This window comes from Pongo pygmaeus, chromosome 17 (genome assembly GCF_028885625.2).
Source record: "Pongo pygmaeus isolate AG05252 chromosome 17, NHGRI_mPonPyg2-v2.0_pri, whole genome shotgun sequence".
NCBI classification, from domain to species: Eukaryota; Metazoa; Chordata; class Mammalia; order Primates; family Hominidae; genus Pongo; species Pongo pygmaeus.
Genome location: NC_072390.2, coordinates 1,159,466 through 1,187,350, shown reverse-complemented (window position 1 = coordinate 1,187,350; position 27,885 = coordinate 1,159,466). Strand labels below are relative to the sequence as shown.

General features: G+C 40.4%; 2 long non-coding RNA genes across 3 annotated transcripts in view; one reads left to right on the top strand and one right to left on the bottom strand.

Annotated features, from left to right (window-relative positions):
- The first annotated feature begins 450 nt into the window (after nt 1-450).
- LOC134738423 (uncharacterized) lies at nt 451-8,625 on the top strand. The gene is made up of 2 exons (XR_010124138.1): nt 451-926; nt 8,247-8,625. It is a non-coding gene; the product is annotated as an uncharacterized LOC134738423 (long non-coding RNA).
- Nucleotides 6,805-27,885, bottom strand: part of LOC129026131 (uncharacterized) — a 37,876-nt gene continuing 16,795 nt past the window's right edge. For both annotated transcript variants that reach the window (XR_010124137.1, XR_010124136.1), the window contains 2 exons: nt 12,802-12,939; nt 6,805-10,666 (listed from right to left, as the gene is read on the bottom strand). This is a non-coding gene — a long non-coding RNA (uncharacterized LOC129026131). The remainder of the gene's footprint in view (nt 10,667-12,801; nt 12,940-27,885) is intronic.

The window sequence follows — 27,885 nt, the reverse complement described above, 5'->3', positions numbered from 1 at the left end:
GTCCACAGCCTAGCCTTTTCCTCCAGTAATGCGCACTGTCCCTGAGCCGGTTGCATCCTGGGATTGTAGTCCTGCAGCTCCGTGATGAAAGTTCTGGGAGTGTTGATGAGACTGCATCTCCCAACAAGCCCAGCGAGACGCGCACAACCCTGCCTCTTCCTCCAGTGATGCGCACTTTCCCTGAGCCCGGTCCATGCTAGGATTGTAGCGCTGCAGCCCTGCGACCAAAGGGCTGGGAGTGTTTATGAGACTGCATCTCCCAGCAAGACCACCGAGGCATGCAGAGCCTCGCCCCTTCCTCCACTGATTAGCGCATTCTCCCTGAGCCTGATGCATGATGGGATTGTAGTGCTGCAGCCCAGTGACCAAAGGGCTGGGAATGTTTATGAGAATACATCTCCCAAAAAGCATAGCGAGAACAGCACAGGTTCACCTCTCCCTACAGTGACGCGCGCTGTCCCTGAGCAGGGTGCGTGCTGGGATTGTAGTCCTGAAGCCCTGTGACCAAAGGGCTGGGAGGAATAATGAGAAACATCTCCCAGAAAGCCCAGCAAGGCGCTCACACCCCTTTCTCTTCCTCCAGTGAGGCGGAGTGCCCGGCGCCCCGTGCATGCTGAAATTGTAGTCCTACAGCGATGTGATGAAAGGGCTGGGAGTGTTTATGGGACTACCTCTCCCAGCAAGCCCAGCGAGGCGCGCACAGACCTGCCTCTTCCTCCAGTGACTAGTGCACTCTTCCTGAGCCAGAGGTATGCTGAAATTGTAGTGCTGCAGCCCTGTGACTGAAGGACTGGAGTAGTTATGAGACTGCATCTCCCAGCAAGCCCAGCGAGGCACGCACAGCTCCTCGTCTTCCACCGGTGACACAGACTGTCCTTGAACACGCTGCATGCTGGGATTGTAGTCCTGCAGCCCTGTGACAAAAGGTATGACAGTCTTATAAAACAACATCTCCCAGCAAATGCAGTGAGGCGCGCACAAACTTCTCCTCGTTTTCCAGTGATGCAGGCTGTCCGTGAGCCAGTGCATGCTGGGATTGTAGTCTTATAGCACCGTAACCAAAGGTCAGGGAGAGGTCATGAGACTCTATCTCCCAGGAAGCCCAGCAAGGCGCACACTGCCCTGCCTCTTTCTCCTTAGACTAGTGCACTGTCACTGAGTTGGGTGCATGCTAGGATTGTAGTCCTGCAGCCCTATGATCAAATGGATGGGAGTGTTTATGAGAATACGTCTCCCAGTATGCCCAGGAGGTGCACACAGCCCTGCCTTTTCCTCCAGTGACTAGCGCACTGTCCCTGAGCTGAGTGCATGTTGGGATTGAAGTCCTGGATCTCTGTGGCCAAAGGGCTGGGAGCGTTAATGAGACTACATATCCCAAAAAAGTACAGCGAGAAGCGCAAAGCCCTCCCTCTTCCTCCAGTGACATGCGCTGTCCCTGAGCCCAGTGCATGCTGGGGCTGGAAGTGTAATCCTTCAACCCTGTGATGAAAGGGCTGGGAGGGTTTATGAGAATACAACTCCCAGCAAGCCCGGCGAGTAGCACACAAACCCGCCTCTTCCTCCAGTGACGCACAAATTCCCTGAGCCCAATGCTGGCTGGAATTGTAGTCTTCTGCCTCTTCCTCCACTGACAGGCACGGTCTCTTAGCCAGGTGCATGCTGGGACTGGAGTCCTGCAGTCCTGTGACCAAAGGGTTGGGCATGTATATGAGAATACATATCCACCAAGCCCAGCGAGGCGTGCGTAATCCCGCCTCATCCTCCAGTTAAGCGCACTATCCTTGATCTTGGTGCATACTGGGATTGTAGTGCGGCTGCCCTGTAATGAGAAGTCTGGGTGTCTTTTTCCAATTTATCACCCTATAATAGTTCACAGTACACTTTTTTAAACATTTTATTTCTTCGAATTAGTACTAATGTCCCACTTTCATTTCTTATTTTAGTATGTAAATATGCTGTTAATTTTTTTGCGTGTGTAGCTGAAAGTTTACCAATTGTTAATTTTTTGAAGAACTGAGAATGAAATTTTGGTTTTTTGGAATTCTGTTGTTTGTATAATCTGTATTGCATTTATCTCTGCTAAAATCTTCAATATTTTCTTCTTTCTCTTTGCTTTGCATCTAATTTGGTCTTATTTGTCTAATTTACTAGGTGATAAAGTGATTATTCATTTGAAATCTTTGTTCTTTTTAAATGTATTTTAGCTGCAAACTTTTCATCTTAGCACTGTTTTTGCTGTTTCCCATAACTTTTGATGTTTTGTTTACTTTTCTCTTCCTCTGTAAGTATGTTCCTACTTCCTCTGTGATTTCTTCCTTTACTTATTGGTTGTTTAAGGTTATGTTGTTTATACAGTTTTGTAAACTTTCTAGCGTTTCTTCTGTTATGGATTTAATTTGAGATCTACTATACAGCCCATCCTGGAGAATTCCCCATGTGCATTTGAGAAGAGTGTGTACTCTCTTTTGTTGGATGGAGTATAATGTATATATCTGTTAGATCAATTTGGTTCATTGAGTTAGTCAAGTCCTCTATGTCTTAATTTATCATCTATCTCATTTTTCTATTCATTACTCAGAGTGGAGTATTAACATCTTCAACTATTATTTTAGAACTGCCTATTTGTCCTTTTAATTGTGTTAACTTATGCTTTCTATATCTAAATGTTTTATTATTAGGTGTGGGTTTAAACTATTTCTATCCTCCTGCCAAATGAACATTCTATGACTATATGATGTCTTATTGTCTCTTGTAACTTTTTAAGTCTATTTTGTCTGCTATTAATATAGTCATCCCTAGTCTCTTTTTCATACTATTGGTATAAAATAATTATTTTCTTCCTTTCTTTATAACCCTCAATTCCTGTGGAAAGCTAACAGCTGCATTACTTAATTTAAAAAGCAGAGAAATCTTAAATCAATAGCTTAATGTTTGTAAAAGCATTTAAATGGAAATGAACTACACAGTCCACCAGGAACAAAGGATATGAGTTGGGTTTTAGAATAATCATGCCAAAAAGCTCTAGGAGGAAAAGCTGCTGGGAATTAGGACGGTGTTAATGGTCTTCGGGATCAAGAAGGAAATGGGGGAAATGGGGATGCTCAGGGTCAGGAACATGCTTAGGAAAAGACCCAGAAAACCCTAAGCTCTCACCTCTGTATTTTAAAGTCTGCACAATTAGAAAGTAGAGGGGCAAGGAGAGTTGTAACTTTATGCTGATTGGTAAAGCCATCTCCAACACACATACATAGACCCCAGATGAAAAAATCAGGTATTTATTTTTAGTGAGGGTTAAAAAAATCTGGAGTCTTACTATCCAATTAAGGTTTAGTGAAAATATTCAGGGAGATTTGCGTTGATCAATTCATCCTGAGGTCAAGAAAATCTTGATTTTGACATTTGGAGCCTCCAGTAAAGGACTAGCCTCCACCTAGATGTGTTCTTTGGGCTTTTGGACTCAGTGACACACTACCGGTTACACTGATTTGAAAGTCAGCTAAGAGCTTGCTGCAGAACTCCTGCCAAACTCAGTTTCACCCATAGAGGGCTAGAGCATCCCCAGCTGGTAGAAATTTTGTGCCTCCTTCAATCCTCTGAAGCAAAGCTGCTGTTTCTGTGGGGCCCCCAATTTACTGAGAATTTCCTATATGACTGGTCCTGATTCATAGATGAGTCAGGGAAGGTGAAACTTCATGATGTTCACTGGGCTGCTGTGGCTGTTTAAGCTGTGCTGGCCATACAGAACCTGAAATGAATGGTTGCTCCTCTCAAAGGTCAGAACTCAGGCTTTGGAGTAATTGCACATATTATATCTGTTTGGTTGTCTACAATGGAAACTGTAGACTGTCTGAATGTCTTTTGGGCTGCAAACCGGAAACAATCTCAGATGCTGATCTAACTGGGTCACTCATCTAGAAGTCCATGGTAAGTGTTTGTTTTCTAAAGAGTGACCACAATCAAGCTGCAGATTGAGCCTAAATCTGTGTCTAACGCAGAGTCTAATACTGCAAGCCAGACTTGGGGTTGCTGGTGAAAGTTGACCTATTTGTCTCATGGTTGAACAATTCCTAGACCATACCTAACAGAATAACCAGAAGTGGACTTTTGGCCCACTTCTTGAGATATCAGTCACCAATGTTGACATCTTCAGCATAATAGTCATCTGACTCCAGCCATACCATGTGTCCCTTGAAGCTAATCTGTGCCATCATTTAGGCTTTTGAGACCAATTGAGCTCTGACTTCGTGGCATTTTTCACCACATGTACTAAAACAAGCCAATTCTATGAAGTTCCCTCCTTTTCCACACATGTTGGTTAGATAATTTGTTGATTAGGTATGGTTTATTATCTCTTCCTGATTGCCTCCAAGATAAGGATGAAATGGTTGGGGGATCTAGGAATCTATTTCACAAACTTGGAATTTCATCCTAATAATTCCTGGGTGAAATGTCTTTCTTTCCCATAACTGCAATTCTAGGCCAGCCTGGCTTGTGTACCCTCTGAGTTGCATCCCAGCCTAGTAGCAGTTATGGGACTCCAACTTAGTTCTGGTTAAGTTTTATGTAAATATTCTTGTCTCTATTTTACCTGGCTCTACTAGATAAAATGTCTAGAAAAAAGTAGAGGGCGACTAGAATAAAGGTGAGATTATAGGTACCGGAATGAGACACACTGATTCTGTGGAGGTAGAGGGAGAAAAACAACCTGGAACCTGGGGAATGAACAACTCAGACCTCGGAAGCTATGGGAAATGGTGGGATATTAACAAATTTTTTTCTTTCTAAATAACCCCTGGTGCAACCCACAAAAGAGTCTGGAAATACTATTGGTTAGATCACACGGTAAGGCAGAGGCTGTGGATTCAGCTCCTTTTTGTCCCCACATTACCCTTAAGAATCCTTTGAGACTATTCTATCTCTCTGTGATGTAGGCATGGAACTCTAGTGGGCAGTGTGCACTCTCGGTGCCAAAGGTTCAACGCCACAGTTTTTCAGATGATGGACAACCATTGCTTTTTCCTGAAGAGGGTTAGTACCCTGTGGCTGCGCTTAAGAGGGACTCTAGACAGCATTGATTGCATTTTCTTCTTCCTCTATGAACTGGGATTTCTCCTTCTGTTTTTCTACCACCTAGAGATGAATCTGCATTTGTCAATATTTAGGTAAATCAGAGACATAAATCAGGTAAGGAACCCTGGACACAGCTTCTTCCATAGCTGGACTCTTGCCTATTTCCCTTCGCACTTTATGAGATCAATTATATTGGCACAGGGAGATACACTTAGATAGTTCTCTCAGGAGCAATTAGAGAAGGATACTTCTAGAGAAGCTGGTAGGACAGGGCAGGAGGGCCAATGAGGATCAAAGCTTATGTACAAATTTTTGAGCCTAGTTGTGTGTGGCCAACGAATCCAGGAAAGAGCCCAGATCCCTGGAAGTGATTGTTAAGAGAGGATCCATTAGATTAGAACGCTAGGGTGGGTGTTCATCCGTCACCTTCTGAGTCGGATTTTCAGGGTTAAGACTGTGGTAGGGCTGCAGAGAATTGCTTGCCTGGGAAAGCCTCTGATCAAGTGCAACATAGGTGGCTCCGGCACAGGGAGAAGTCCTCTATTTGAGGAACATTATACTTGTGTGGATGTGTCTGTGCTTTTCCTCAGCAGAGCCCCACTGACTGAATGATTGTTTGAGAATTACGAGTAAAGAGCCCTATATTACTTTGAATTTAGTAAATATTGGAACAGAAACAAACATTTTTATCTACTTTCAAATTGAATAACAGCATGAGCAACTTCCAGGGAAATGTCACAGGAGGAAACTCCGGGGCCTTGCTCATCCCCGGAAAACTTGAACATCGTGATGCAACCTATAGGGTTAACCTTATCAACACTTAGTTTTTTGCCAAATAGATTTATCTTTATAAAAAAATATTTTCATTGGACCTTTATTTTGATATATGCCATGAAGAATAAATCATTTATTTCCTTTGTGATAAGAACATCACATTTTTACACCTCATGTATAAATGATGCCATCCCCCATGTAGTTTTTATTGCTATGGCCTGAATGTTTATGTCCCCTTCCAAATTCATATGTGGATAATTTTAGGCATGAGGCCTTTGCGGAAGTGGTGAAGCCAAGAGTTCTTCATCTTCATGAATGGAATCAGTGCTCTTTCAAAGGAGGTTGAAGGGAATGCCCTTGTCCCGTGTGCAAGGTGGTACCATCTATGGGGAACAAGGCTCTCACCATATACTAAATTTGCTGCTGCCTTGATCTTGCACTTTCCAGCCTCTATAACTGGGAAAAATACATTTCTGTTGTTTATCCTGTATCCTGTCTAAGGTATTTTGTTATAGCAGCCAGGAAGCACTGTGATACTTTCTTAGGCACTTTGGTCTATTTCTGAATTTTTAGTTTCAGTGACCTATGAGTTTTTTAATCAATCAAGGTTTTTCACACTGCTTGCCAGTCTTGTTTTTTTTTTTTTTTTTAGAGTTCTCTTGTTTATTCTTATTTGTGTTTTTATCTATATAATATTTTATAGTAATGTGTACTTGCAATATTTAATGTTATAAATATAGGAAAAAAATTGAATTTATAAATAACTTTAAGGACAATTGATGTTGATAATATTGAGTTTTTCTGCCTAAGAATATGATACAAACTGTCTATTTGCTTATGTCTACATTCACATATTTCATAAACTTTCTATGTTTTTTCTCATATTCTGTACATATTTTTGTAATATTTATTCCTAGTTTATTTTATTCTGCTAAAAAGTAATTTGAGACACAATGAAATTGTAAAGTGTTTATTTGAGTAAGAGCAATTGAAAAATTATAAAATATCAGACAGAAAGATATTCAGTGATTCATTGACAGTGTAAGAAGCAAGTATATATTGGAAAAATGTAGAAACAAAGAAATCATTTGATTGGTGGTAGCACAACTTTTTTAATTGTTTTTTGTTTGTCTGTTTACCTTGTTGAACAGTTTCTATTTATATAAGGTCGTTGGCTGCACCGGATTGGTTGACCTTCATTTCTGTTTTTTGAATAGGCAGCTACAAGAAATAATTTAAGTTTTGCTTATATTTGCAAATCAAGGAAGGTTGAGATCATTTATGAGACCTAACTAATTTTGTCTGCTCAGAGATTATTGAGACATGATCTCCATTTTAATTTTCTTCAACAAATTTTTCGTACTTTTACTTTCTATTCAAACTGTAACTTATAAATTATTATTGTTGTACATATGTAGGCCCATGTTGTGTATGCTTTGAAGACCTGTCCTCCGTTCAAACTCATTTGTATTATGTTATTATTAAATTTGCCCCGTTTATTGGAATTATAAACTGCAATCCCCCAACAACAAGAGGTATGAGCTCTGAGGACATAAGAATAAAGATGAATCAGAAGTGAAAACAGTTCTCCAACCCGCACATGCAGTAAAAAACAAATTTCACATGGATAAAATGAGTAATTATCTAAAATTTAAAATATCCTGTAAACATTAATGTTTATCTCATTACTATGTAATATGGAAATTACAAGACAAAAAAATCCAAAGACTTATTGTTTAAATATAAATGAAGCTTTTTATATGATGAAACAGTCCATAATTTAAATGTAAAAAGCCAATAGGAAATATATGAAATAAAATAAAATTATATGTAAAAGTGACAATGCCTATGTTAGATTTAATACTATCTTACAATAAAATAAGTTGAAACCTACAAAATGGAAGAAAGTTTAAAATTAGGGAGATATTATCAGCCAGGTGAAGAGTAAATACATATGTCAGTAAGCATTTAATGTATTTTGTCTTAGATTTTATATGAAATAATAAAAAGTAAGCAAACCAATAGCAAGGTAATTTCACCCTGATTGATTCAAAATGAAAAAATATTAATAATTCTCCATTAGAAGTTGGATTTATGGATTGGCCTCATGCTGCATTCAAGGCACTTTGGCCAGGACCCAACACTCATTGCCAAGAGTCAGCAGGCTAGAAGTTTGCTTTTAAGATGTTTCCCGGCCTGCGACCAAGACACTTTGTCCTTACTACTTCCTCAACTCTGACATAGGTTTTGCTGATATAAATGCAAACCCAGCTCTATACCTACCAAGCATCTACGTGGCTAGAGCTGCAAATGGAGCATTTAGGCAATAGGCAAGAGGTCTTCCTAGGTTTCCAAACAGACTTTCTAGAATTTCCGAAAAATACTGACATTGTCTTTTTCAGACCCCATCTCCAAAAGAGAATCAGAGAGGCGGTCTGGAAGCCATTTAGAATCCCCAGCCCCCAACCTAGTAGCAATGGACTTGGATACAAAGAGGCAACCTACTGACCTCAAAGACACCTGCCCAGATTCTGGGCATTGAATTCTTGCCTCCCTAAGAAAGATCTCATCTGAGTCACATCAAAGCCCACACTCTTCTTCAACGTTCACCTTCCAGACACGTTCCAAAACAGCGCCTCAGAATTGTCTTGAGATGAAACAAAAGGTGATGAAGCTCCAGGTTTGGAATACCTGCCTCATTCCTCACTCCTGAAAAGTCTACACCTGCTGGTTAGAACTCTCACACCTTAGGAGCCCAGCCTCTCAGAGTGCATCCTCTAATAGGACCTCCTGGCCTTTTCCTCCTTGGAGGAGAGTGCCCAAGAATATGGAATACATGGCCTCCACTCTCACATGACTTGATTGACTGATGAACTGATGTCTGAGGAGGAAAAATATGTAGGGAACAACCTGGGTCTTGTGAATCCCTGTTCCCCAGCTATGATGTCTGTGCAAATGGAGGGAGAATCCCCACGTATTACTGGGTGGTAGACAGACACTGCCTAATAAAATTAAGTAAATGTAAGGTGACTTGAAGTGGAATTTATCATATGTCATATACAAAATTTTAGTTGGTGAACTTTAAAAACAGTCACAATTTGTAAGGCATTAAAATATAATTTTAATAGGAAACTATGAAAATTATCTGCACTTGGTATGTAAATGATTGAGTTAGGGGTAACTATCTGAAGGTATTGAGGTTGATGATATCTGCTACTTAATTTCATAAGACATTTACTTGCAAATGGTTGTCATTTTTGCTCTCACTATATGAAAATTTTTTCTTGCAAAGAGCATTTCTATGAAAGAAAAACTAGAAATTTTGTCAATTTTGGTTATTAAAATGATAAAACTGGTTTGTTATTCTTAACCAAATGTTCTTACAGATAGCACATACTACCCATGGTTTGATTGTTTTTTGTGTTTTTTTTTCACCTTAGGTCAATTGCCTTTCATTTTATTCATCAAACTGTATTTACTGTAGACAGACATTGCAGTGGTCATGTGCGCCCTATGGATTTGTACTTTGTTAGAAATATGAATTCTCAGGCCGAGTATATCGGCTCATGCCTGTAATCCCAGCACTTTGGGAAGCTGAAGGGGGTGGATCACCTGAGGTGAGGAGTTCAAGCCTAGCCTGGCCAACATGGTGAAACCCCATCTCTCTACTATTTACAGTTCACATTGTGCCTTGCAATGAATATATATTTTATCCAAAAAGCCTAAAAAATAATGAAATTGGAGTGGGAATGGCTGGAAGTATAGGTGAAACAAAAATGACACATGACTAGTAGCTGTTAAAGCTTGGTGACTGGTCTGTTATACTTTTTTTGTATTGCGTATACATTTTTAATGATGTGTAATAAAACACTTGTACAAAATGACAAAGTTTATCTGCACTTAGCTCTTAAGATCTTGGTTACCTTTGGAAAGGAGAAAGTGTCAAGGGCATGAACAAATCTGATTCTTAGATACACAAGTGTATTTATTTTGTAATAATTCATCAAGCATTCCATAAATGTTTTGTTCCTATATTGCTGTATGCATGTTATACACCAATAAAAATTTAAATAGTACATATTTTCATAACAATCCTAAATTAATATTTTAGAATAATAGTAATGTTTTGTTTTGTTTTAAAGTGGGGCATGTTCACTCAGGACATCATCAGGTGTATATTAATGTTCCAAGTTATTTATTTATGTTTTAAATTTTGGATGAGTCCCTTAGGTCTTTTAATTTTCACCTCAATACAGTAAGTAGCATGGTTTTAATTTTTTGAAATGCAGCTTTGTTTTCAGAAAGGTTCTCCCCGAAGAATGATGCTCACCCAGGCCAGGGTACACAGCACAGTGACCCGTGCACAGGATGCACTGAATACACAGGGCACTGGGTGAATCAGGAACAGGACGAGAAGCAAGCCTGGGTCTGCAAAATATACATTGTAGGAAAAGCAAGTAAAATTGGAAGGTCACAATTCAGCAGCAAACGTTTTTACATTCATTTGAGAAATCATTTCTAACAAAAGCTGCTGGTTAAAGCCACGATTTTGTGGCTTGCCTACATATTGTAATCACCTGCACAGCTTTAAACCGTATTTTTTGCAGACCCAACTCCAAGGATTCTGATTTAATTGATCGGTTACAACTTCGATTTTAGGGATTTTGAAAGTTTTCCTCCCCGCAGGTGATTCTCTTGTGGCAGGAGTAAGAAGCGCTGGATAGGGGTGAGGGATGCTTTAGCTGTGAGAGATATCCATGTACACTTCAGGATTTGCCCCATCGCATATCTGGAGTTCGGGGTCTTAGAAATCATTCTTGCTCTGTTAAAAATTAAAGGATGGCTTCAATATATAGTTAGCTGTTTGGCTACATTGCCGTAAAAGAAAATGCCTTTCCAGAGATCATTTTTTTGAGACATGGTTTTGCTCTGTCAGCCAGGCTGGAGTGCAGTGGTGTGATCACGGCTCATTTCAGCCTTGACCTCCCAGGCTCAAGTGATCCTCCCCCTCCAGCTTTCTGAGTAGCTGGGAGTGAAGGCATGCGCCACCAGGCCTGGCTAATTTTTCAATTTTTTTTTTTTTTTTGTAGAGATGGCTTTCTCTATGCTGCCTGGGCTGGTCTCAAACTGCTGGCCTCAAGTGATCCTCCTACATCAGTCTCCCTAACAGTTTGACCTACAGGCACAGGCAAGCATGCCGCTGTATTTACTAAAATGTAGCTACTAGAATATTTAAAATTCACATGTCCCTCACATATTATTTCTTAGAGAATTGCCTCCTATTTGAAATCTTAGGCTGCCTGCTCTAAAGCCTGGATGTGCCACGAAAGTAAAAAAATTGAAATTTTAAAATAATTGTCATTATATTTCTTCCACATATGAATAACACATATATATTATTCATAAATAAAAATAATCTTACACACAAATGTAAATGCAAGTATTTTACAGGCAGGGCCAGGGTCCAGTGCATGGAGGAAGTCCTGCCATAAAAGGATCCAGGAAAAACCTATAATTCTTGCTTTATTCAACCCAGTGTCAAATCACATATGTCACTCATGGCCTAAGGGGGTGGGGTGGGCAACTGAACTCTATCCGATCATGGGTGCTGGAGTGGAAAGTATCTAATCAGGTGCACAGCTAGAGAAGAATGGGCAGCTTTTTGGATCTAGGGAGGCCTTGGCCTGTCTCTCCACTCAGAGCTCAGGACACTAGAGCCACCTCATCATAATCGCCTTTTTTTTAGTTGTTTTAACACTCCAAAAGAGAGCTAGTCTTCTCATGCATTTTCCAAATGTGTGGCAAGTAGATCCTCAAATCTACCACTCTGTTGCCCCAGCCTAACTCTGGCTTGCAGTCAGATTTTAAATTTCCAGTTCTTTCCTGACACTTACCAACACTAACTAACTTTGTATAACTCACAACATTATCAACTCTTCTTTATAGTACATTTTAGACACACTATTTTAAATCTTCATTTTTTCAAAGAGCAGTCTCAAAAAATATTTTTCATTTGTAAATATTTTACAGGAGATGAAAGCAGATAACAATCCCCTGACACTTCACAGTAAAAAAAAAAAAAAAAGAAAACATTTGTGCCCCTGTCTTTAATATTCCCTTGACACAGACACCCCATCAGAATGTCTTTGGGTTGAGGTTTCATTTTGGAAACTTCACAGGGCAATACATCCTCAGCTATCTTGTGTTATTTTCTTGGTTTTGAGTTTTGAAACTGTTTGAGGATTCCCCAAGATGCCAACAGTGGCCATGACTCTTGAGGTGTCTAGTAAATAGCATCCCTTGTGTCATCTCCTCTCAGGGAACAGCCCAAGGTAAGCGAATGCAGCCTCTCTGTGGAGTGGTTGGATGCACTGTACCTGGAAGGAATCTCCAGGTATACCCTTGTGCTAAAAGCAAACCCCTTAGGACATTAAGATTTTCTTATCGCAACGCTTAGTGTCCATTCCTTAGAGACACACTGCAGTCCAGGCAACTGGATGCTGATACTGAGGAAAAAATGTTCTCAGATTGGTGAAGGGAGAGAAAATATTTCAAAAGACAAAGAAACCCAACCCAGTGAGGCAGTGCAAAAACCCGCAAAGTAAAATGCCCCTCACAGACACAGTGGAGCACAGCGTAGCGGCTCCTGGTGGGACGCTCATGACCCACTTCACTGAACCAGATGGGAGCAGGGAAAATATCCCAAGTCATAGAATGGCTTGACTTGACCCTTGGGTCAGATATGTCTTTGTTTCAGTTGGCATTGACACCTTCTAATTTTGTCACTTTGAAAATATTATTGTATTTATTTTAACTTCATTTTTTCATTAACTGTAAATTATGTTTGATCAGTAGAGCTTCAAATGTATGAAAACATTTATAAACACAATTAAGTTGGTGAATTTTGAATACAATTAAGTAGTAACATATTTCATTTGTTAAAAATTGTTAACTTACCAATTTCTTCAGCAGAATGAGTGTAGTACCTTTCCCAAGTCTGTTTTTTATTTGTTTGAGAGGTGATTTGAAGCAGAATCTCACAGCTTTCTCTTGGAAATACTACCAGGTGTAAAGACAGGGATAGTCTCTCTTCCACTACAGTGGTAGGAAATGAATACATATCCACAAGCAAGTGAGGTAGATTAATTGTCAAATTACATAAATTTATCACATCAGTTATTCTTTTTTTCAAAACAGAGAACTTGTGAAAGTGAATATCTCTGTTCCATATGCCGCCAGCTGGGTGTCTGAGGGTAATGCTAAGATTTAGGAGCTGAGACTTGTACCTACTGGAAGTGTTCACATATGATTAATTCTTTACTAAATGACTTGTTATGAACATAATTAAATTACATATTTATTTTCTGAAAGGGATAGATACTTTGGCTTTTCTTGATGAGTTATAAGATGTAAGCCCCTTATAATGTTTTTATTTTATTTTATTTTTTAGATGTAGTTTCACTCTTCTTGCCCAGGCTGGAGTGCAATGGCACGAACTCGGCTTACTGCAACCTCCACTTTCCGGGTTCAAGCGATTCTCCTGCCTCAGCCTCACGAGTAGCTGGGATTACAGGCATACACTACCACACCCGGCTAATTTTGTATTTTTAGTAGAGACGGGGTTTCTTCATGTTGTTCAGGCTGGTCTCAAACTCCTGACCTCATGTCATCTGCCCGCCTCGGCCTCCCAAAATGCAGGGATTACAGGCATGAGTCACCATGCCCGGCCATAATTTCCTCTCTTTTATACCTTAGATTTGAATTATTTTTGCTGGATTCTTCAAACATGAAGTATTTTTTAAATTGAAAACTAACTGAATGACTCTAACTGGTAAGTAGAGGTCTTAGACCATTGACTAAAAGCTAAAGCCCACCTTGATCCTGCAAAAGGGGACCACTGAAGGCCCAGTTGATTATTCCTGGGTGTCTGCCCTGCAGGTGTCCAAGCCTGCTCACACCAACCATGGAAGGAGCCTTTGTCACTGCCAGAAGATATAGAGCCTTGGTAAGCTGGAAGTTCACAGGCAGATGCAGTTGAGGTTGAGATAGAAGAAATGTTGGGAGATTCTTTCTAGAATGGAATTATTATTGTCCTGAGACTGTTTCTAGACTTGGTCTAAGAAGTACCTAAGAAGTATTGCAACAAAGAAAAAGTGCAAATGAGTAGAACTTTGAGGATATCAAAGGTTAGGTGGAAAAGGGCTTTATTTCATAGGGAGGAGAAAACAAGTTTACAAAGAAGGTAGGAAGGGAAGCACAGGATGGAGGGTAGCAAAATCGGATCACAGATAAGGTAATGTTTCATCTTGAAGTCAGCCTGTTCTTAGGCAGGGGTATGTATAAATAAGGGTTGTAGGTTTGCTGAGGCTGTGGGTGAGTCAAAGTTCACAGGGTGGTTGGAAGAAGAGAAAGAAGCAAAATTTTTGTAACGAGTACTTTGTTTTGACCACTGAAGACTAAATTACTGAACGGTTGTTCATTTTTAAAAATAGGAATTTGCAATCTGTGTCCATATTTGTGATAGGTTAAAAAAAACAGAGGAGAGCATCCTAAAAGTCATAATGGGAAGCACGTTTCTCTTCACTCAGCTGTTCTTTGAGAATACAAAGAATGGGGGAATTTCTTTAAATATACCTATTTCCAGGATTACCTTCACCCACAACTGTTCCTTGCCCTAGACATCTCTTCCACTTGTCTGTTTCTGAGTTATATTTCTATAATAAAGTGGTAAATATAATTAGAGTTATTTGTTAATTTTTTTTTAGTAATTCTGTCAAATTATTTAACTTGAAAAGGGGTTTATGGGAGTCTCAGATTTATAGAAGGTAGCTCAGCAGTATAGGTGGGCTTCTGGGACATGTGACTGTCCTCCGCAGTGAGAGCGGTGATGTGAGACTGAACCCTGAATTTGTGGGGTCTGTACAAGCTCTAAGTTGTGTCAGAATTAAATTTTGGGGCAACAAATGGGTGTTGGAGAATCAGTGGGTTTTCAGGGAACTTTACACATTGAGGATCAAAAGCATTGTACAAAGAGAGACAATATGGGGGCCTCTGCTGGAGAGAGACTCCAGGTGTCTCAGGGAAGGTAGGCTCTGCTCTGCACACAGCCTGCTACCCCATGCACTGCCCTGTGGTTCCAGGCATCCTCCCAGGGTGAGAAGGACCAAGGACTCTGAGGGAAGAAGTTCTGAGAACAGATGACCTCTGCCCTCCTGCCAACCTGAGGCCACCACACGTTTTTCACCCACTGAACATACGCACTGAATGTTGATGTGGTCAAGCCCCTCCCAGGACAGGACTTCGGCATCAAGATTGTTGCCACGCTACCTTTCCTCATAGACTTTCCCACCAAAAACCCACACACATGCCTACAAGACCCCTGGCATATGCTCTATCTCAGACACCGTATCTGCAGGGGCAACCTGGTTTTTTCACCATCCCAGGTTTCTGTGCCACCTGATCATAATCTCATCTTCCTGTATGGACATAGAAATAAGTCAGAACAAAGTTTCACCTAGGTCAGTATCTGTAGCATGAACCAGTCCTTCCATCAACCCTGAACTGTCTCCCAATTGTGGTTTCTTAATAGCAACTTACCCTCTTTTACCTTTTAGTTCACCTCAAACCCTTTTTTTAAGTGCACACAGTGTGCCCAAGGTCACCCCTCAGTTGCCTGAATCCAGCACCTAGTAAAATCCAGATGCCCAGTAGTTCAAGACCATGGGCCTAGACCAAGTTTTTGCAGAAGGAAATACAAGTTAGAAATGAGAGGCTCTATTGTCCCATTTGAAAATAAAAAAAAATATATTTTTCTTTTCCCTTTTCTTAAACAATTTAATTTAGAAAACTTTTATTATTAATTTTTTGAGATAGAATCTTACTCTTTTACTTAGTCTGAAGTGCAATGGCATAATCATAGCTTACTATAACCTTAACCTCTTGGGTTTGAGCAGTCCTCCTGCCTCAACCTCTCAATTACCTAGGACTATAGGCATGCACCACCATGCCTGGCTAACTTTATTTATTTATTTATTTTTTTTTTTTCAAGACAGTGTCTTGCTCTGTGGGCCAGGCTAGAGTGTAGTGGCATGATCTTAACTCAATGCAGCCTCCGCCTCCCAGTTTCAAGCAATTCTCCTGCCTCAACCTTTTGAGTAGCTGGGATTACAGGCCCACACCAACATGCCTGGTTTATTTTTTATTGTTATTATTTTTAGGAGAGAAAGGGTTTCGCCATTTTGGCCAGGCTGGTCTCTAGGACCTGACCTCATTATCCACCTGCCTCCGACTCCCAAAGTGCTGGGATTACACACGTGAGCCAACATGCCCAGCCATATTTATTTTAGTTTATTTTTTTATGGTGACAGAATTTCACCATGTTGCCTGTACCGGACTCAAACATTTGGCTTCAAGAGATCTTCCTGCCTTGGCCTCCACAAATGTTGGGATTACAGGCATGAACCACCTTGCCTGGCCTGGAAAACTTTTATATGTACCTTTTTTTCTCTGCTTCTTTGAAATATAAGCAAATCATTTTAACAGCTAAATAAGCCTTTTGCCATTCTTCGTGACAAAAAATTGTCTTTATCTAAGACCTGGAAACTATTGCTTTGTTTTTTAATCAGGCAAAGATTTATCTATTTTTTATTTTCAGTCTTTTGAAGTAGGCACAGCTCAGTACATGTTTTTAATCCCAGTGCTTTGGGAGGCTGAGATGAGGGAATTGCTTGGGCCCATTAGTTTGAGACCAGCCTGGGCAGCATAATGAGATTCCTTCTTTATAAATAATTAAAATAAACTAGCAGGCCATGGTGGCACAGGAGGCTGAGGTGAGATAATCATTCGAGCCTAAGAGTTTGAGGCTGCAATGAGCCATGATCCCACCACTCTACCACTGTACTCCAGCTTGGGTGACAGAGGGAAACCCTGTCTCTAAATAAAGAAGTAAATAACAAAATGTGTTTTTCCATACATAAAAATAAGTAAATAAGCAGATAAATAAAATAGACATGGATTTGCTTAGAATAAAGCTAATTAGAAGACAACAGAAAAGTGGGCACCAAAGATGGGCTTCACCCTAGCAAATGATTCCAGCCTATTAGGACACTCACAGAATATTCCCTGCAGCATGACTGACATGACAGTAGAATGTCATCATGTCAGGCTGTACCAGCGTCAGAAGACTAAACACTGTGGGGAAGAACCTCCCTTATGGAATAGTATCAAAAGGTGAGAGCCGAGCTCCTGCCCTGATGGGCTACAGAGATGAGTTCTTCAGATAACACATTGCAGAAACATGCATAGAGTGGTTTAAACTTTTTTGTGTGTAACACTTTCTCCATTTTCCTGCGAAATCCTCGCTAGTAATTATGTTAGCTTTTAAGTTTTGAGGGTCTGGTAGGACTGAAGCTGCATGCTGCAAGAAATACCTGGGGCAGGAAACTAATACAAACTGCAGCCACAGACGTAAATACTCATGGCCTAAAGTAACGTGAAAACAATACAAAAGTCTTTACTGTTATTTGCACAAGTGTGTGAAGAGACTTTCCACATAACCAACTTGCCACTGAGACTAATGAAGGCCCGATTCCACTGGAACAAGACTATGAGTTACTCATGGGAAGGCTGTAGAACAAAGCCCAGAGAGTTTTCATATTTGAGCCCGGGTCCTGGATCTGTCCCGCTCTTCTTGGTTTCTCTCTGTAGAGACCCCTATGTGGCTGTTCTCAGCACAGCCCGGTGCTGGCTGAGGTTGCTGGTTTAGTGCATCTGCTCTGTTTCCAAAAAGAGGGAGGAGCTGGCCACATCAATCCGCTCCTCATCAATCTGAATGCAGCTTGTAAAAAGTGTCTAGAAACCACGCAAAGAAAAGTCAGTGGTCTTCCTTGTTTTCACTGTATGTGACACCTCCATTAGAAATTCTGCTTTTCTCTGCACTCCAGACTAGGTGACAGAGCGAGACTTCACGAAAAAAAAAAAGAAAGAGAGAGAGAGAAGGAAAGATAGAAAGAGAAAGGAAGAAAGAAAGAAAGAAAGAAAAGAAAAGGAGAAGAAAGGAGAAAAGAAAAGAAAAATTCTGCTCTTCATATTAGGCACATAAGGAGAATCTGTATAAATCTCCATCAATGAAGGAAGGCAGAGGACAAGTTAAAGTCTTGGAATTCACATCTGAGTACACAGACTCTTTCTCCAACTCTCTTCTTTTTATTCTGCCAGCTATGGCCTGAGTATGAACATGACAGATACACAAGAGTTCCAACATCTGACAATCTACTTCAGTCCAAGAAGAGTGCCCACTCTCTTGTTACCCCTACAACTCATGGTACTAAGAAGTGGTGTGGGACTGCCCAGATGAGTTGACAAGAGAGGCCTTGCGTGGAGGGACCTGTCCTGGCCTGCCCTGTGTTATTTGTAGGTGCACCCAGACAATAGCCCGGGGCATCAGGGATGAGGACTGAGTTGACATCTGGGTTATCAGATAAGACTTTTACATTGAGTCTTTGTAAGGCAGAAACTCAGAAATTTCAGGACACAATGAAAGAATATCTCAATCTCTTGAGCATCTCTCACAAACAGAGATGGATACAGAGCTGTCTCAAGAATGTGGATTCCTGGTTTCTTAACTGCTGTTGGGTTCTGTCACTAATAAAGTGTGTTAAACTCTTCAAGGTTCCATCTACTGGGCCCCTGGTTTCTGTAAGACCTACCCAAAGGCCCCACTATGGTACTGATTGCTCAGTCTCCTCTTCCATGTCAACTCTTTATTTGTACACAATTATGCAAACACAACTTCCTCTTAATTCCCTGGAAAGAAATAAATGCAGCCTGGGTTCCAGGATAGAAGAGACAGCTGGAACATTACCTTGTTTTTCTTACCATCTCTGGGACCCAATAAAAGTCACTGTGTATTCGAGGCTTCCCCAGCCTCCTAGCATGCACAGTGGGGATGATGCTATCATCTACTTCCTAGGGAATGGATTAGGTGTATATAAGATAAGACAAGACATAAAAATAATGATGTGGTGTCACCTGTAGATGATGCACACACTTAGAGATGGAAGCATTAGGAGAATAGGTGGGAGGTAACACGGGCCACAACTCAAACAGGACTGGGATCTGGCAGGGTGATCTTGGGAATGTCACTTCTCCACTGGGCCTCACTTTCATTCTGCTCCAGTACGAAGTTGAAATTAAATGTAGATATTGTCCTCTGGCATTCATATAGTTTAGCTGTGTGTCTCCACCCAAACCTCATTGTGTATTATAACCCCCAGGTGTTAAGGGAGAAACCTGAGGGGAGATGATTGGATTATGGGGACGGATTTTCCTCATGCTGTTCTTGTGATAGTGAGTGAGTTCTCACGAGATCCAGTGGTTTCACAAGCATCTGGTATATCCCCTGCTCTCAGTCACTTCACTTGTCAGCCACTGTAATTAGAAGGTTTCTGAGGTGCCCCCCCAATTATGTGGAACTGTGAGTCAATTAAACTTCTTTTCTTTATAAGTTACCCAGTCTCGGGTACTTCATCATAACAGTATGAGAATGGACTAATACAGGAATTCAACTTTACAGTGCTTTCTCTTTATATTTAGAATCATATCCATGTGCCTTATCACGCCTATGACAGGGGAAGTCTTCACAAAGTGTCCCAGAACTAGGTGGTTAGTGACTCAGTTTTCTATTGAATAAAATGGCCTACTGCCTGATGCCAGTAGTATGGCCCTTCGGTTTTGAGGAAAATATCATCTTGCAGGTTGGCCAACAAGGAGATAGGAGTCCAGCTCAAATTTGTTTTGTGATACTGGCTTTAAGTCAGTGATTAGAAAAGGCCTAAGAAGTGGGTTCTGTAGGGGATTGCTGGAAGGAAAGCAGGAATATGGAAAGTCATGAAACATACACAGTCATCTCTTCTTGCTTCCTCACAGGTCACATGCAAATTCAGGGAGAGTTAGTATGAAACACACAAAGGAAATTTGGGCTCTAACATCTGCAAACTGATTCTTCATGGACTTCAGTTGGCCATATTGGTTAGAACAATTTCAGCCAATGTTTAAAAATCTCATAAGCAGATGCAATTTTAGTGTTTCAACAAGCTGTTTCCTATTTTCATTCTGAAGATCTGTTTTTTAAGTCATTTTTTTTAACAGTGTAGGGGTTACAAATTCAGCTTCTGTCCAATGAAATACAGAAAAGGATTTCAATTTTGTATTACCTCAGGCTGCTATGCCAAAGAACAATAGATAGGCAGCTTATAGACAACAGGACTTAATTTCTCATACTTCCAGAGGTTCAAATTTGAGATCAGGGTGACAGCAGGGTTGAGCTCTGGTGATGACTCGCTAATGAATGTCAGACTGCACACTTCAGGTTTTATCCTCATTTTGTAGAAGGAGGGTGAGAGCCCTCTGCAGTTTCTTGTATAAAGCCAGTGATCTCTATATGAGGGTCCCACCCTCAGGGGTTAATTGCATCCTACCTCCTTATAGTATTACACCGGGGGTTACAATTTTAACACAAATATAGAAGAAAATTTATTGTAATTCTCAAGTTTTTTTTTCTGTCTTTGTTTTTGTTTGTTTGTTTTTGTTTTTGTTTTTGTTTTTGAGACACAGTTTCACTCTTGTATCCCAGGCTGGAGTGCAGTGGTGCGATCTCGGCTTATTGGAACCTTCGCCTCTCAGGTTCAAGTGATTCTCCTGCCTCAGTCTCCCAAGTAGCTGGGATTACAGGCATGTGCCACCACACCTGGCTCATTTTGTATTTTTAGAAGAGACGGTGGTTTCACCATGATGTCCAGGCTGGTTTCAAACACCTGACCTCAGGCGATCCACCAGTCTCAGCATCCCAAAGTGCTGGGATTACAGGTGTGAGCCACGGCACCCTGTCAAGATTTTTTTAAATCTCTCATTTTTCTACTACTGGGTTTTTCCTGTTTGCGCCCTCGATCTTTCTCTCTGTCTCTTTTTGTGTAAACCTTTTTGTCTAATTCTTTCTCTCTATTGTATTCCTCAAACACAGAAAGCAAGCTCCAATGTTATGAGATGCTCCATGCAGAGACCCACATAGCAAAGACCTTAGGGGGTGCTCAGACCAGTAGAGAGAAGGAACATCAGGCTCTCTGTCCACACTAAACCCTGCCAATTTTCACACGAGTCAGCTTAAAGGCTCATACTTTCCCAGTCCAGCTTCAGTTAAGACCACAGCCCCAGTCTCCTAAAAGACCTGAAGGCAGAGGTAGCCAGCTGAACTGTGTCCAGATTCTGGTCCACACAAATTATGAGATATTTTATGTCGTTGGAAAGTCCTGAGTTTTAAGGCAATGTTGTCAGAAAGGAGTAGATATCTAGCCTCATCTCCCAGGTCCTAGGATTCTCCATCCCTCTGCTTATATCTTCCTCAGGGTGTCTGCAGCCAAACTAGTTCCTTTGTAACCTCTGTCAAACTCACACCTATGAGTCTCTTCACTAAGGGTGGCTTCTCCCTGACACATGCTTGTGCAGATGCCTTCCTGTTGTCATCCTCATCATGGATTAAAAGTCACCCCAGTGAGGCCTGAGGTCCTCCCATGGAATAATTTTCCAGCTTTTCTTCCCAACAATCTACTTTATATTATAGTCCTTGCTCTTTTCTTTCACATATACTTGCTTTAGTATTTTTGTCCAGCTGTCCTCAGACGGTTTGGTCCTGGGTTGGGGGGTGCAGGCATGATGTAATAATTTTCTGTACCACATGTTGGACCCACCAGGTTAGCTGGCAAAGGGTGAGCGCAAGAGAAAACAGACTGGCTGTGGTTATATGGGGGATCTCTAATATCCCTTCATCCTTTCACCGCATGATAATTTGGAGGTCACTCATAACAACATGAGGTGTGTGACTCTTACTTGTTCCAGCTGCTCCAGTAAAGCTCAGTGGGCACCAGAAACAGCAGGCTGTAACCACCTCCAGGCCATCACTAATACTACAGCCCCATGCAGGAGCACTACGGAACAAATCAGGTACCTTGATTTTTGTGTCCTCAAGACACTGGTTCTTCAAGGTCCTAGGGGATAAAGTAGCAAGATCTGAAGGTCCCAAGTATAATGAGTGACCTAGGAATCCCGTTTTGCCCTCTCTTTGCCTCCACCTTTTCGGTTGTGCTATTTACTCATGAAGTATCCTCCACTTATCCAGTGAAATCATTTCCTACCACTTTCAAATGAGGACCTTAAGAACCCAACAGTAGCTGGGATTTTCGTGGACTTCAGCCTCGGAGTCCAATGCTCTGGCACATTTAACTCTGTCTCATCTTCATCTACACAAGAAGCCTCTCAAGTAGCCATGCGTCCCTCTGATTTGAAGGACCTGCAGAGAGTGGATGCATTTTTGCAGTCTCAGAGCAAGAATGCAGGCAGGCAGACACTTAAGAGTAGGTGAAATCATCGAGGTCACCCACTTCAGGCACTCCTTTTTATGAGGAAGAAAACAGGCTTTCCTGTAGGCATAGTCTACATTAAGCTGAGGTGGAGCATAGCTCATTTTACTTCCAGGTGCCCTCAGAGCTGGATGCAGAACCCCAGTCCTGTCATCTTGAAACTAACATGGAGAGGTCCCCAAGTGAAAAGAACTCTGGATCTGCTCATTTTCTGTGCCCTTGAATGTGTAGCTACAGACTCTAATTTGCAAAACAAACCTGATAGGTAGGACGGAGCCAAGGCCTAGGAAGCTGGAGCCCTCCCTAATGCTCTGGAGCCTGCCTACCTCCCGAGATCTGGACCAGTCCCTGCCTCTTTTGGGACATCAATTTCCCAATTGTAATGAGAAATTAAATGTAAAACTGCATAAGCATATGCTCTGTGAGAATTTGGTGTCAGAGTCCTCAATACTGGATGATTATTGGGATGGGGTGGGTTTGGGCCCCATGGGTTCTCAGGCCTCCTGTCATACCCAGGGTTGTAGATGTAGAGCTCTGGACAGCCAGGTCTTCTTTCCTGAGCCAGCTGATTACAATACAATTGACCAAGGGCTCTCATCTTAAATATGGTTTCACAGGATAACCCACATTCAGCCACCACCTGCTCTGTGCTTCCTATATTTTGGGGAGCTGATGAAAACCCCAGAATATTGAGGGAGCCCAAGAAACTAGACTTGTGGGCCTGGAGAAAAGAAAAAAAACACTTTTCTATTTCTCCCAAACTGTAGAATCTCTTGTGAAATATTTAACTTTGATTATGTCTGAGCTTGATAATATGTTCATGTGTTAACAGATGCTTAAATTTATTTTTTCTGTGAAGTGTGGGATAAGGTCTTTGCCATGTTTTAAATGAACTTCTAAAAGCTCTCTTCAGAGTGGAGACGTGAGCATCTTTGTGATATAAACTGCACAAATATGTTGCCAGTTTTCTCTTTTTGTTCTTGTTAAAATGTTTTGTTTTATTCTAGTTTGGATGTCTTTTCGGGTTTTGTTTTGTGGCTATTTATTACTACAATGTAACTTCTCCTCTATTTGAATGACAGGTTTGTACATTCTCAATAAAATATTTTGGTATAATCTTTGTAAATACTGTGTAGTCAATTTTACATTACATAAACATAAAACAGTCAAGACTATCATGATGAAAAAGAAAGACTGAGTTCTTAAAAAGTAAAATACGAAACAGCTAAAGTAGAGTGTAAAGGGAAACTTATAGCACTAAATGCCCACAAGAGAAAGCAGAAAAGGTCTAAAATAGACACCGTAACATCACAATTAAAAATACTAGGGAAACAAGAGCAAACAAATTCAAAAGATAGCAGAAGACAAGATTTAAGATCAGAGTAGAACTGAAGGAGATAGAGACACAAAATCCCGTCAAAAAATCAATGAATCCAGGAGCTGGTTTTTTGAAAAGATCAAGAAAATAAGTAAACTTCTAGCCAGACTAATAAGGAAGAAGAGAAGAATCAAATACATGCTAAAAGAAATGATAAAGGGGATATAACTATTGATCCCACAGAAATAAAAAGTATCATTAAAGAATATTATAAATACCTCTTTGCAAATTAACTAGAAAATCTAGATGAAACGGATAAATTCCTGGACACGTATACCCTCTCAAGTCCAAACCAGTAAGATGTCGAATCCCTCAATAGGCCAATAACAAGTTCTAAATTTGAGACAGTAATTACAAGCCTACCGACTAAAAGAAGTCCAGGACCAGACGGATTCACGTCCGAATTCCACCAAAGGTACAATGAGGAGCTGGTACCATTCCTTCTGAAACTATTTCAAACAATAGAAAAAGGGGTACTCCTCCTTAACTCATTTTACGCGGCCAGCATCATCCTGAAACCAAAACCTGGCAAAGGCACAACAAAAAAAGAAAATTTCAGGCCCGTATCCCTGATGAACATCGACGCGAAAATCCTCAATAAAATACTGGCAAACCGAATCCAGCAGCACAACAAAAAGCTTATCCACCACGATCTAGTCAGCTTAATCCCTGGGATGCAAAGCTGATTCAACATATGCAAATCAATAAATGTAATCCATTACATAAACAGAACAAATGACAAAAACCACATGATTATCGCAACAGATGCAAAAAAGACCTTCAATAAAATTCCACACCTCTTCATGGTAAAAACTCTCAATGAATTATGTATTGATGGAACCTATCTCAACATCATGAGAGTTAATCATGACAAATGCAGAGGCAATATCATACTGAATGGGCAAAAACTGGAAGCATTCCCTTTGAAAACCTGCAAAAGAAAAGAACACCATCTCTCCCCACTCCTATTCAATATTGAATTGAAAATTCTGGCAATCAGCCAAAGAAAGAAAGAAAGAAAGCGTATTAAAATAGGAAGTCAAATTGTCTCTGTTTGCAGATGACATGATTGTATATCTAGAAAACCCCCTCATCTCAGCCCAAAATCTCCTTAAACTCATAAGCAACTTCAGCAAAGTCTCAGGATACAAAATCAATGTTCAAAAATCACAAGCATTTCTATACGCAATAATAGGCAAACAGAGAGCCAAATCATGTGTGAACTCTCATTCACAATTGCTACAAAGGGAATAAAATACCTAGGAATCCAACTTAAAAGGGATGTAATGGACCTCTTCAAGGAGAACTACACACCACTGCTGAAGGAAATGAAAGAGGACACAAACAAACGGAAAACAATCCGTGCTCATGGATAGCAAGAATCAATATTGTGAAAATTGCCATATTGCCAAAGAAATTTATAAATGCAGTGCTATCCCCATCAAGCTCCCGTTGACATTCTTTACAGAATTAGAAAAAAAAAACTACTTTAAATTTCATATGGAATCAAAAAAGATCCTGCATAGACAAGACAATCCTAAGCAAAAAGAACAAAGGTGGAGGCATCACGCTAGCTGACTTCAGACTATACTAAAAGGCCACAGTAACCAGGACAGGATGGTAGTAGTAAGAAAACACAGGATCTTACTCTATCTCCTGGGACAGAGTGCAGTGGTGCAATCACAGCTCACTTTAACCTCAAATTTCTGAAGTCAAGCAGTCATGCCATCTATGTATCCTGAGTAAATATGACCACAGTTGTGCACACTACCACTCCTGTACAGTTTCTTTAAAAAAAATTTGTACAAACGGAACGTTGCTATATTGCTTCGGGTGGTCTCAAACTCGTGGTCTCAGGCAATCCTACTGCCTCAGTCTGAATGTGCTGGCATGAGCCACCATACCTGGAATTTTTTCTCTTTTAAGAAAAAACGACTTTAAATAATTAATAGGAAAATAAAACAAAGAAAGGTATTGCATAACGATAAAGGGTTCAATTCAACAAGAAGTCTTATCTATCCTAAATGTAGATGCACCCAACTTTGGGGAACATAGAGTTATACAACAAGTACTGCTAGACCTACAATAAGACTCAAGTAGACACACAATAATAGTAGGGGAATGCAACACCCCACTAAGTGTTTGGCAGATCATCTAGGCAGAAACTTAACGAAGAAATTCTGGAGTTTGATTTGACATTTGATCAATTCAAACTAGTAGACATTTATAGTATATGCCACACACCATCTATGGAAAGTAAATTCTTCTCATCTGCTCACAGAATATACACTAGGATTGACCACTTCCCAGCCATAAAGCAATTATCCATGCATTTTTTAAAAATTAAAATTATGCCAACCATACTGTCAGACTGTCAGACCACAATGGAGCAAAGATAAAAATCAATACCAATAAAATCTCACAAAATTACAGAATGATATTGAAATTAGACAACTTGCTCCTGAATGAATTTTGGGTAAACAACAAAATTAAGGCAGAAAATTTAAAAAACTTTGAAATAGATGAAGAGACACAATATAACAAAATGTCTGGGATGTAGGAAAAGCACTGTTAAGAGGAAAGTTGGGAGTGCTAAATACCTACATCAAGAAGTTAGAAAGATCTCAAACTAACAATTTAAAATCACACTTAGAGAAACTAGAAAAATAAAAACAAACTAACCCCAAAGCTAGCAGAATGGGAAAAATATTCACAAATTATGAACCTGACAAAATCTAATACTCAGAACCTATAAGAAACTTAAAGAATTCACAAGCAAAAAATTACCCCATAAAAAAGTGGGCAATAACAGACACTGTTCAAAAGAATACATACAAGTGGCCAAATAACATGAAAAATGCTCATCATCACTAACCATCAAGGAAATGTAAATAAAAACCACAATAAGACACCATCGTACACCAGTTAGAATGGCTTTTGTTAAATCGTAAAATGATAATACATGTTGAAGAGGTTTTAGAGGGAAAAAAATCACTTATACACTGTTTATAGGAATACAAATTTGTTCAGCCACAGTGGAGAGCAGCTTGGAGCCTTTCCAAATAACTGAGAGTTAAACTATGATTCAACCCAGCAATTTCACCGCTGGGTATATACCCAGAAGAGAATAAATTATTCTACCAAAATAGCACATGCACTTGTTGGTTCATTACTACACTATTTATAAGAGGAAAGACATGAATCACCTTAGGTGTCTAATAATGGTAATTTTTTTTTTTTCTGAGATGAAATCTCACTCTGTTGCCCAGGCTGGAGTGCAGTGGCATGATCACAGCTCACTACAACCTCCGCCTCCCAGGTTCAAGCAATTCTCCTGCCTCAGCCACCCGAGTAGCTGGGACTATAGGCCCGTGCCACCACGCCCGGCTAACTTTTATATTTTCAGTAGAGACGGGGTTTCATTATGTTGTCCAGGATGGTCTCGATCTCCTGACCTCATGATCCACCCACATCAGCCTCCCAAAGTTCTGGGATTACAGGCGTCAGCCACCGTGTCCACCCTATTAATGGTAAATTGAATATAAAAAGTGTCACATGTACACCAATACTACTTAGCAAAAACCAAAACGAAACAAAACAAAACAAAACTTGTCCTTTGCAGCAACGTTAATACAACTAAAGGCCATTATACACAGCAAATTAATGCAGAAATGGAAAATGAAAATACTGCATGTTCTCACTTATAAATGGAAATTAACACCGGGTACAAATGGACATAAAAACAAAAATAATAGACAACCCTTAGAGGGTGGAGAGAGGGAGGGACCAAGAACTGAAAAACTGTCTACTTAGTACTATGCTTACTGCCTGGGTGATGGAATTCCTCACATTTCAAACCTCAGCATTATAAAAAATACCCATGTTAAAAACCTGTGTAGGTACCTCCTAAATCTAAAATAAATTTGAAATTCTAAAAAGAGGTCTTACTCTCTCACCCAGACAGGAATACAACACCATGATTATAGCTCAATGCAGTCTCATATTCCTGGTGAACTCAAGCAATAGTCTTACATCACCCTCAACTTCCTGAGACTACAGGAACATTCCGCCATGCATGGCTAATCTGTAGAAATATTTTTTACATACAGCTTGTCACAATATTGCCCAAGGTGGTCTCAAACTCCTGGCCTTAAGTAATTGATATTGTTTGGCTCTGTGTCCCCGACCGAATCTCACCTTGAATTGGAATAATCCCCACTTCTCCTGGAAAGGACCCAGTAGGAGATAATT